The sequence below is a fragment of the Bubalus kerabau genome, chromosome 21, assembly GCF_029407905.1.
Source record: "Bubalus kerabau isolate K-KA32 ecotype Philippines breed swamp buffalo chromosome 21, PCC_UOA_SB_1v2, whole genome shotgun sequence".
Classification (NCBI taxonomy): domain Eukaryota; kingdom Metazoa; phylum Chordata; class Mammalia; order Artiodactyla; family Bovidae; genus Bubalus; species Bubalus kerabau.
Window position 1 is genome coordinate 41870389 of NC_073644.1, and position 11935 is coordinate 41882323.

General features: G+C 44.2%; 1 pseudogene; it reads left to right on the forward strand.

Moving 5' to 3' along the window:
• Positions 1-3315: 3315 nt before the first annotated feature.
• Positions 3316-3888, forward strand: LOC129635825 (40S ribosomal protein S7-like; annotated as a pseudogene).
• Positions 3889-11935: the final 8047 nt, after the last annotated feature.

Below are 11935 nucleotides of genomic sequence, written 5' to 3' on the forward strand. Positions count from 1 at the left end.
ATGGGCTGGGGTTGGCACTTGGGCCTAAAGCTGAGAAGAATGTGTTAAGAACAAGTCCCAATTTGTAGTTCAAGTTCATGTAACAAAGGTGAAAGCATAGACTATGGAGAACAGCGTGGGGGTTCCTTAAAAATATAAAAATAGGGGGAACCCACCCAGAGGCCTGATGAAAGAGAAGGGAAGTAAGCACCGGGTGAGGCCACTGGGCTGGTTTAGGGCTGCGTGAAGAGTGAAGCCTCAGTTTCAGGCGGTCTTTTTGTGGAGCTCCAAGCAGGGTGCGCTTAGACTTGCAGCTCCAGCGGCAGGGAGAGGAGGTTTAGCGTTGGGCTCTCCGGCTTGAGATGTGCTCGTGTGAGTCTCATGAAATCAGGGATGTCACCTGCCCGTGTCTCTGGGACCAGCGCCTGGCATGAGGCAAGAATACTGAAGCGAGTTGCCATTTCCTTCTCCAGGGGATCTTCCTGACCCAGGGATTGAATCTACATCTCTGGGGTCTCTTTCATTGGCAGGTGGCTTCTGCACCACCTGGGAATCCTCAAATGAGATGGGTGTAGTCTCTGGGGAGTTTTGAGGAAAAGAATCAGTCACCAAAAGGACCCCTCCAGCTGCTGAATTGAGAAAGACTGGAGGTGGCAGGAATGGCAGCAGGCTCTGAGAGAGAGGCTGACCAAAGGGTGCTGCTGGGAACCAAGGCGAGCGACTCTCTTCTCGAGACACTTTTCTTGGACAATGTGAAGTACTCCCGCTGCCATGGTTGTAATGGTCATTCATGTGCTAATGTCCCAAGTCTAGTTCTTCTAGCCCAAATCTATCTCCTGAGTCTCAGTCTCACATATCCAAAGATCTACTGGTCATCCCCTCTTTCAGTGGGTCAAGGGTGCCTCAGCAGCGCTTCATTGTCTGAAACATTAGTCTCCTCCTGCGCTCCGTGTATTTCACTACTGAGGTCATGTGGCCAAGCCTCTTGCTAAAGGCTCTCTCTTTTAGAGGTCACTGCTAACTTACGTTAGTGGACAAATCTGTGCTGGCCCATGAATGCTCCATAAACACATCGTTATGGTTTTGTTGATCAGATTCTCTGCCCATACTGCTGGCTTGAAGGATTGAACATAGCATAGGTAGGTTTGTTTTGTTTTGTTTTTAAATTGAAGGATAATTGTTTTACAGAATTTTGTTTTCTGTCAAACCTCAACATGAATCAGCCATAGGTATGCATATATCCCCTCCCTTCTGAACCTCCCTCCCATATCCCTCCCCATCCCACCCCTCCGGGTTGATGCAGAGCCCCAGTTTGAGTTTCCTGAGACATGCAGCAAGTTCCCCACTGGCTATCTATTTTACACATGGTGATGTAAGTTTCCATGTTACTCTCTCCATAGGTATGGGACAGGATGATGGGGTGATGCTTTAGAAGACAGTTCAGGACAGGATGCCATAGAGGTCAGGTGTTGAATACTCAGAGGATAGAGGATCAGAATTAGAGTGGATTCTTTATATTTTGCAGTTTTGACCAATAGGGGCTTTGACATTGGATAGACAATTCTGACTTTGTCACTTTTGTTACAAATAGTAAACTTGCCATGAAGCCAATACACAAGAGTTAAGGCTCTGTAGATATTATAGAATTTTAAAATGTGAATTCAGTTTTCTTATATCTCTCTTGGGAATTATTTTTTGCCCACTCCCTATTATAATTTAAGAATTTAGCATTCATTCTTTTGACTTTAAGCAAAGGAGTTAATTTTGTTCTGGAAAGCATTTAGTTGGAAAGGTGTAAGATTCCCTGGTCTGTGATCTTTTTAAAAAACATATAATTTGTGTGTAAAGGAGCTTAAGAAATATCTTCATCTTTTTTTGTCTCTAATAAATGGTTTTTAAAAAGACTTCCCACGTGGTCCAGTGACTGGGACTCCACACTCCAAATGCAGGGGACCTGAGTTCGATCCCTGGTTGGGGAACTAGATCCCACATGTTGCAACTAAGCAACCAAATAAATAAAATAAGAAATATTAAAAAAACAAAACCTAAAAATAGAGCTACCATATGATCTAGCAATCCCACTCCTGGGCATATATCTGGAGAAAACTCTAATTCAAAAAAATACGTGCACTCTAGTGTTCATTGCAGCCCTATTTACAATAGCCAAAAAAAGTTCAGTTCAGTCATGTCCGACTCTTTGCGACCCCATGAATCATAGCATGCCAGGCCTCCCTGTCCATCACCAACTCCTGGAGTCCACCCAAACCCATGTCCATTGAGTCGGTGATGCCATCCAACCATCTCATCCTCTGTCATCCCCTTCTCCTCCTGCCTTCAATCTTTCCCAGCATCAGGGTCTTTTCAAATAAGTCAGCTCTTCACATCAGGTATTGGAGTTTCAGCTTCAACATCAGTCCTTCCAATGAACACCCAGGACTGATCTCCTTTAGCCAAGACAAGAAAGCACCATAAATGTCCATCGACAGAGGAATCAATAAAGATGTGGTATATATACACAATAGGATATTATCCAGCCATAAAAAAGGCAAGAAATGATGCCATCTGCAGCAACATGGATGGAACTATAGATGATCACACTAAGTCAAATCAGAGAAAGACAAATACCATATGGTATCACTAATATGTGGAATCAAAAAGAAAATGATACAAATGAACTTATTTACAAAACAGAAATAGACTCATAGACTTAGAAAACAAATTTACAGTTACCAAAAGTGAAAGGGGGATAAATTTGGACTTTGGAATTAGCAGATACAAACCACTGCACATTAAAGAGATAACAAGGACCTACTATATATCTGTATCCAAAATCTTGTAATAACTTATAATGGAACAGAATTTGAAAAAAATACTTACATGTATTTATAACTGAATCAATTTGCTGTAACCTAAAAGTAATATAATATTGTAAAACAATATTGTAAATCTACTTCCATAAAAAAAGAAAAAATGGTGCCATAAAGCATAATATAAAGTTGGCAACATAAATCACCATGAGTTTTAAGATGATTTCTAAATCTATTGGTAAACATAGAAATATAGGAGGGGAGTTACTCAAAATGTCAGGGGACTGACTGCTTCCAAGTTAATATTTCTGAAGTTTAGAAATCTTATGTAAAAAAAAATAAATAAATAAATAAAAATTTTTAAAATAAATAAATAAATAAAAGATGAGGAAAAATAAAATAAAATAAAACCTCTCCACTATCAAAAAAAAAAAGAAAGAAAGAAAGAAATCTTAAACTTCAGCTCTTCCTAGGCCTGCTAGTGTTGGCAGTGGCAACAAGTATTGGCCGCATCTGCAAGGTCGAGGCCATGTTCAGTTCCAGTGCTAAGATTGTGAAGCCCAATGGTGAGAAGCCGGATGAGTTTGAGTCCAGCATCTCCTAGGCCCTCCTGGAGCTGGAGATGAACTCAGCCCACAAGGCCCAGCTGTGGGAGCTGAACGTCGTGGCCGCCAAGGAAACTGAAGTTGGTGGTGGCTGGAAAGCTATCATCATCTTTGTTCCCGTTCCGCAACTGAAGTCTTTCCAGAAAATCCAGGTGCAGCTCATGTGTGAGCTGGAGAGGAAGTTCAGTAGAAAGCATGTTGTCTTCATCGTTCAGAGGAGAATTCTGCCTAAGCCAACTCGAATAAGCCTTATGAAAAATAAGCAAAAACATCTCTGACCACTGCGCATGATGCCATCCTGGAGGACTTGGTTTTCCCAAGTGAGATTATGGGCAAGAGAATCTACAAGAAGTTAGACAGTAGCCTACTCATAAAGGTCCATTTGGATAAAGCACAGCCGAACAACATGGAACGCAAGGTTGAAATATTTTCTGTTGTCTTATAAGAAGCTCACGGGCAAGGATGTTAGTTTTGAATTCACAGAGTTTCAGTTGTAAACAGAAATGATTAAATAAAATATTATTCAAGATTTAAAAAAAAATCTTAACTTCATAGTAACAATATTTTTGGAAGACACTTTAGCCCATAAGGCAACAGTACCCAAAAAAGGGATGCAGATTACAGTAAAGATTAAGGAATATTTACAAAGTCTACTGTTTCAGTTCAGTTCAGTCGCTCAGTCGTGTCTGACTCTTTGCGACCCCATGAATCGTAGCACGCCAGGCTTCCCTGTCCATCACCAACTCCCAGAGTTTATTCAATCTCATGTCCATCGAGTCGGTGATGCCATCCAGCCATCTCATCCTCTGTCGTCCCCTTCTCCTCCTGCCCCCAATCCCTCCCAGCATCAGGGTCTTTTCCAATGAGTCAACTCTTCACATGAGGTGGAAGAATGTATTGAGTATCCATAATCAATTCATATAAATTAAAACTACTTGGTTTTATCTGCAAATGAGGACATAATGTTGCAAATATCTAATACCATAAATGCACTGAATTTTTGCGCACACACACACACAAAATCAAAACTCACATTATGTTATTTATTGCATTTTAAAAGTCAGAGAAAACTGTGGAATATATACAGAGATTTTGCATTTCTGGACATCATTATTGACCGGTGGGTAGGAGGGTGACAATAATCACTCACCATCAGAAGTGATCCTCGTTAACATCCCTCAGTATCCTCTGCTTGCTCTAGCTTCATCTTTCTTTCCAAATTGTGCTTGTCTCTCCACCTGGAATATCTCCTGCTCTAGAGTAAATGCCCTTTGTTCCATGTAATTTATAAGATTTTCATAACATCGAACAACATCTGACAAGGTTGTGTTTCATGTGTCTGTTACAAACCCCAGCCCGCTGTCTGGATCATGGAGCTCAGACCACTGAGACACAGCCCCTTGTATCTTGGCAAATCACATCCTTGTGCCCTGAAGCAGACTGCTCTTTCATTCCTGCGGTGGTGTGATGCCAAAATGGATAATCATAACAACAGAACTCTTTCAGAACTATCCCAGTGTTTGGATATCTTTGGTGTTTATCCTCTTAAAAAAAAATAAAACTTCTTTCAGGCAACACGTGTTTTATTGAGAGCATGTGAACAACGGTCACTGTACTCAAGGAGTGCACAGTCTCTTGGAAAAGATGAGATAAATGCACGGAATATCGCAGTACGTTTTCCAGGTGCGCGTGACAGAGCAGCAGAGCCTTTCAGTTCCGTGGGATCTCAGGGGAATGGTCAGATGAGGTTGCTACTGTGGGGACCTCAGTAGGGGCTGGAGGCAAATGAAAAGGCAGAGAAGTCCATCAGGAATAAAACAGGAGGAAAAGCTAGAGCTGGGCTTCCCTCCCTCAATGTAAAGAAATCCAAGCCACACCAAGTATCACCTCACACCAGTCGAAATGGCCGTCATCAAAAAACCCACAAGCAATGAATTCTGGAAGGGGTGTGGAGAGATGTGAACTCTCTTACACTGTTGGTGGGTGTGTAAGCTGCTGTAGCCACCATGGACAACAGTATGGAGGTTCCTTAAAAAAACTAAAGATAAAACTACCATCAGATCAGATCAGTTGCTCAGTCGTGTCCGACTCTTTGCGACCCCATGAATCGCAGCACACCAGGCTTCCCTGTCCATCACCAACTCCCGGAGTTCATTCAGACTCACGTCCATCAAGTCAGTGATGCCATCCAGCCATCTCATCCTCTGTCGTCCCCTTCTCCTCCTGCCCCCAATCCCTCCCAGCATCAGAGTCTTTTCCAATGAGTCAACTCTTCATATGAGGTGGCCAAAGTACTGGATTTCAGCCTCAGCATCATTCCTTCCAAGGAAATCCCAGGGCTGACCTCCTTCAGAATGGACTGGTTGGATCTCCTTGCAGTCCAAGGGACTCTCAAGAGTCTTCTCCAACACCACAGTTCAAAAGCATCAATTCTTCGGCATTCAGCCTTCTTCACAGTCCAACTCTAACATCCATACATGACCACAGGAAAAACCATAGCCTTGACTAGACGAACCTTTGTTGGCAAAGTAATGTCTCTGCTTTTGAATATGCTATCTAGATTGGTCATAACTTTCCTTCCAAGGAGTAAGTGTCTTTTAATTTCATGGCTGCAGTCACCATCTGCAGTGATTTTGGAGCCCAGAAAAATAAAGTCTGACACTGTTTCCACTGTTGCCCCATCTATTTCCCATGAAGTGGTGGGACCAGATGCCATGATCTTCGTTTTCTGAATGTTGAGCTTTAAGCCAACTTTTTCACTCTCCTCTTTCACTTTTATCAAGAGGCTTTGAGTTCCTCTTCACTTTTGCCATAAGGGTGGTGTCATCTGCATATCTGAGGTTATTGATATTTCTCCTGGCAATCTTGATTCCAGTTTGTGTTTCTTCCAGTCCAGCATTTCTCATGATGTACTCTGCATATAAGTTAAATAAACAGGGTGACAATATACAGCCTTGACAAACTCCTTTTCCTATCTGGAACCAGTCTGTTGTTCCATGTCCCGTTCTAACTGTTGCTTCCTGACCTGCATACAAATTTCTCAAGAGGCAGATCAGGTGGTCTAGTATTCCCATCTCTTTCAGAATTTTCCACAGTTTATTGTGATCCACACAGTCAAAGGCATTGGCATAGTCAATAAAGCAGAAATAGATGTTTTTCTGGAACTCTCTTGCTTTTTCCATGATCCAGCGGATGTTGGCAATTTGATCTCTGGTTCCTCTGCCTTTTCTAAAACCAGCTTGAACATCAGGAAGCCTGGCTTGGAGAATTTTGAGCATTACTTTACTAGCGTGTGAGATGAGTGCAATTGTGCAGTAGTTTGAGCATTCTTTGGCATTGCCTTTCTTTGGGATTGGAATGAAAACTGACCTTTCCCAGTCCTGTGGCCACTGCTGAGTTCTCCAAATTTGCTGGCATATTGAGTGCAGCACTTTCACAGCATCATCTTTCAGGATTTGGAATAGCTCAACTGGAATTCCATCACCTCCACTAGCTTTGTTCGTAGTGATGCTTTCTAAGGCCCACTTGACTTCACATTCCAGGATGTCTGGCTCTAGGTCAGTGATCACACCATCGTGATTATCTGGGTCGTGAAGATCTTTTTTGTACAGTTCTTCTGTATATTCTTGCCATCTCTTCTTAATATCTTCTGCTTCTGTTAGGTCCATACCATTTCTGTCCTTCATTGAGCTCATCTTTGCATGAAATGTTGCTTTGGTATCTCTGATTTTCTTGAAGAGATCCCTAGTCTTTCCCATCCTGTTGTTTTCCTCTACTTCTTTGCATTGATTGCTGAAGAAGGCTTTCTTATCTCTTCTTGCTATTCTTTGGAACTCTGCATTCAGATGTTTATATCTTTCCTTTTCTCCTTTGCTTTTCGCTTCTATTCTTTTCACAGCTATCTGTAAGGCCTCCCCAGACAGCCATTTTGCTTTTTTGCATTTCTTTTTCACGGGAATGGTCTTGATCCCTGTCTCCTGTACAATGTCATGAACCTCATTCCATAGATCATCAGGCACTCTATCTATCAGATCTAGGCCCTTAAATCTATTTCTCATTTCCACTGTATAATCATAAGGGATTTGATTTAGGTCATACCTGAATGGTCTACTGGTTTTCCCTACTTTCTTCAATTTCAGTCTGAATTTGGCAATAAGGAGTTCATGGTCTGAGCCACAGTCAGCTCCTGGTCTTGTTTTTGCTGACTGTATAGAGCTTCTCCATCTTTGGCTGCAAAGAAGATAATTGATCTGATTTCAGTGTTGACCATCTGGTGATGTCCAGGTATAGAGTCTTCTCTTGTGTTGTTGGAAGAGGGTGTTTGTTATGACCAGTGCATTTTCTTGGCAAAACTCTATTAGTCGTTGCCCTGCTTCATTCTGTATTCCAAGGCCAAATTTGCCCGTTACTCCAGGTGTTTCTTGACTTCCTACTTTTGCATTCCAGTCCCCTATAATGAAAAGGACATCTTTTTTGGGTGTTAGTTCTAAAAGGTCTTGTAGGTCTTTATAGAACCTTTCAATTTCAGCTTCTTCAGCGTTACTGGTTGGGGCATAGACTTGGATTACTGTGATATTGAATGGTTTGCCTTGGAAACGAACAGAGATCATTCTGTCGTTTTTGAGATTGCATCCAAGTACTGCATTTTGGAGTCTTTTGTTGACCATGGTGGCCACTCCATTTCTTCTGAGGGATTCCTGCCTGCAGTAGTAGATATAATGGTCATCTGAGTTAAATTCACCCATTCCAGTCCATTTCAGTTCGATGATTCCTAGAATGTCGACATTCACTCTTGCCATCTCTTGTTTGACCACTTCCAGTTTGCCTTGATTCATGGACCTGACATTCCAGGTTCCTATGCAGTATTGCTCTTTACAGCATCAGACCTTGCTTCTATCACCAGTCACATCCACAGCTGGGTATTCTTTTTGCTTTGGCTCCATCCCTTCATTCTTTCTGGAGTTATTTCTCCACTGATCTCCAGTAGCATACTGGGCACCTACTTACCTGGGGAGTTTCTCTTTCAGTATCCTATCATTTCGCCTTTTCATACTGTTCATGGGGTTCTCAAGGCAAGAATACTGAAGTGGTTTGCCATTCCCTTCTCCAGTGGACCACATTCTGTCAAATCTCTCCACCATGACCTGCCCGTCTTGGGTTGCCCCACGGACATGGCTTAGTTTCATTGAGTTAGACAAGGCCGTGGTCCTAGTGTGATTAGATTGACTAGTTTCCTGTGAGTATGGTTTCAGTGTGTTTGCCCTCTGATGCCCTCTTGCAACACCTACCATCTTACTTGGGTTTCTCTTACCTTGGGCGTGGGGTATCTCTTCAGGGCTGCTCCAGCAAAGCGCAGCCATTGCTCCTTACCTCGGACGACGGGTATCTCCTCATCGCTGCCCTTCCTGACCTTCAATGTGGGATAGCTCCTCTAGGCCCTCTTGCGCCCGCGCAGCCACGGCTCCTTGGACGTGGGATTGCTCCTCCCTGCCGCTGCCCGTGGCCTCGGGCTTAGGGACGTGGGGTAGCTCCTCCCACCCATCACCCCTGGCCTCAGGCTTGGGGCGTAGGGGTAACTCCTCTCGTCGCCTCCCCTGGCCTCGGGCGTGGGTTGCTCCTCCGGGCCGCCGCCCCTGGCCTCCGGCTTAGGGGCGTGGCGTAGCTCCTCCCGGCTGCAGCCCCTGACCTCAGATGCTGGGTATCTCCTCTCGGCCGCCCCCCCTGACCTCGGACGCGGGGTAGCTCCTCTCTGCTGTTCCTGCACCGTCACAGTCTGGTACTCTCGGCAGCTGCCCCTGACCTCATGGTCCAGCAATCTCACTCCTGGGAATATATCTAGAGAAAAACATGGCCCAAAGGATGTATGCACCCCAGTGTCTACTGCAGCCCTGTTTGCAATAGCCAAAACATGGAAGCAACCCGAATTCCATCTACAGAGGAACAGATTAATAAGGTGTGGTACATATACACAACGGAATATTACCTGGCCGTTAAAAAGAATGAAATAATGCCATTCACAGCAACATGGATGGATTGTCATATGAGTGAAGTCAGAGAGAGAAATAGCATATGATATCACATATGTGGAATCTAAAAAGACACAATACAAATGAACTTATTTATAAAACAGAAACAGACTCACGGAGAATGAACTTATGGTTACCAGGGTGGGAAGGGATAGCTAGGGAGTTTAGGACTGACATGTACACACTGCCATATTTAAAGTGAATAACCGGGATGGGGTGGGAGATGGGAGGAAGGATTATGAGGGAGGGGACGTATGTATACCTATGGCTGATTCACGTTGATGTATGGCAGAAACCAACACATTATTGTAAAGCAATTGTCCTCCAATTAAAAAGATAACAAAACATGAAATAGATAACCAATAAGGACCTACTGTATAGCACAAGGAATTCCGCTCAATGTTATATAACAATCTACATGGGAAAAGAATTTGAAAAAGAACAGATTCATGTATATGTGTAACTGAATCACTTTGTTATACGCCTGAAACTAACACAACATTGTTAATCAACTATGCTCTGTGCTTAGTTGTGTCCACCTGTTTGTGACCCCACGGACTGCAGCCCACCAGGCTCCTCTGTCCATGGGGATTTTCCAGGCAAGAATACTGGAGTGGGTTGCCATGCCCCACTCCAGGGGACCTTCCTAAACCAGGGATCGAACCCAGGTCTCCCACCTTGCACGTGGATTTTTTACCATCTAAGCCTATTTCAATGTAAAATAAAAAGTTAAAAAAAAAAAAAGAAAGAAAAGAAATCCAAGCCACTAAGAATTGTTAACAAAAGTCCATTACCAAGCAGTAGGTGATACCAAGGTGTCAGTGTTAAGTTCATCGCTTATAACCAACATCCCCTCTGGTGGGGTATGTGAATGGCCAGGGAGGCTGTGCATGTGGGAAACTGGGGATTTATGGGAAATCTCTGTACCTACCTCTCAATGTTGCTCTGAATCTAAAAGCGCTCTAAAAGATAAAGTTGGGTTTTTTAAGGGGTTTCCTTTAAAAACTGTTTCTCTCCAGCCCAGCTTCTCAGACAGTTGAGTGCAACCTGGCTCCACGTGGCCTCAGGGCTGGAGGCGGTGCCCTGACCCCAGTCCTCTGCTCCATTTCCCAGTGGTGACTGCAGTGTTCTCCTTACAGGAACTTGGCCTGCACTCCCCAGTCCTCCCCTGTGTTTCTTCTCCTGAGGAACGGTGGGTGGATTTGTGAGGAAAGCATTCTGTCTGTTTCCTTTCACTCCGTGCAAATGTGCTCACGGCTAGGCCAGCACCAGCCGCCTGCACTCCTCCGAGTGGGGCCACCCAGCAGCTGAGCCGGGCTGGGGTCCGGGACTCTGCCAGCTGCGGTTTCCGCCCCCCTGGATTCCACGACCCACACCAAAGCGTGTGCGGGGTGCCAGAGGGTCCGGGCTGCCAGCTGGCAGTGACTTGCCCACATGCCCGTCTTCCAAAGACGACAGCCCTTTGGACCAAGGAGTATGTCATGTTCTGAAACTAAAATCTCATCATGGGCCTGGCTGTTTTATCACTATCCCCCTCTACACACTGCTTAGCAGGACTGGTGGAGAAACAATCCAGGCTGGTCTCTGTCCCAAAATAAATAGGACAATTGGCATCACACTGATGAGTTTGGAGCGAGGGAGAGGAAAAAGTAACCTGCCAGCCAAGAGACAACGTTGAAATTTTCAGTCCCAATCCAAGACAGAGTTACTGGTGGCCGCAGTTTAGAAGACCATTTATAGAGACAGCCATTCGGCCACTTCTATTCAAGTCAAAGCCCACAGGATTCTTACTCAGTGAAGATGCACAGGAATAAACAATTCTGTCTACAGAAGGAAGGACAGGGTTAACTTATCATCCAAGAGCCCATCTGATCTTGCCTGCTGGGATGGCTGCTTCCCACAGGTTTCCATGGTGCTCGAGGGCATTAGGGTCCCAGACGGGGGAGCTCAGGGCTTTAGGGATCACAGAGCTTGCCAGAAAGCCATGAGGCCACCCAATAGATCCCCAGCCTCTCAACACTTGCTGCCATAGCTCCTGTAAATGAGAATGAAAGTTTGGGACCCACATGTACACTCGGCTATATTTAAAATGGATAACCAAAAAGGCCCTACTGAATAGCACATGGAACTCTGCTCAGTGCTATATAGCAGCCTGATGGGAGGGGAGTTTGGGAGAGAATGGATACACGTGTATGTATGGCTGAGTCCCTTCACTGTTCATCGGAACTATCACAACATTGTTATATGGATATACCGCATTACAAAGGTTTTTTAAAAATGAAAAAAGGAGGTGGGCTGCTTCCTCAAATGATGGAAAATCTTTGGTATGGTAAAAGCCCAAAATTTATTCTCTAAGAGACGCACATAATGCAAGACTTTGGAGGGGAAGCAGGAAAACAGGGAAATAGTATCATTTCTCCAAAGGCCAGCTTTCCCCGTGGTGTATGTGGGTGTGCTCTTTGCACTTCTGACTCTGCAACTTGGTGGTGATTTGCCCCAAAGAAAAGCCCTGGTGGCC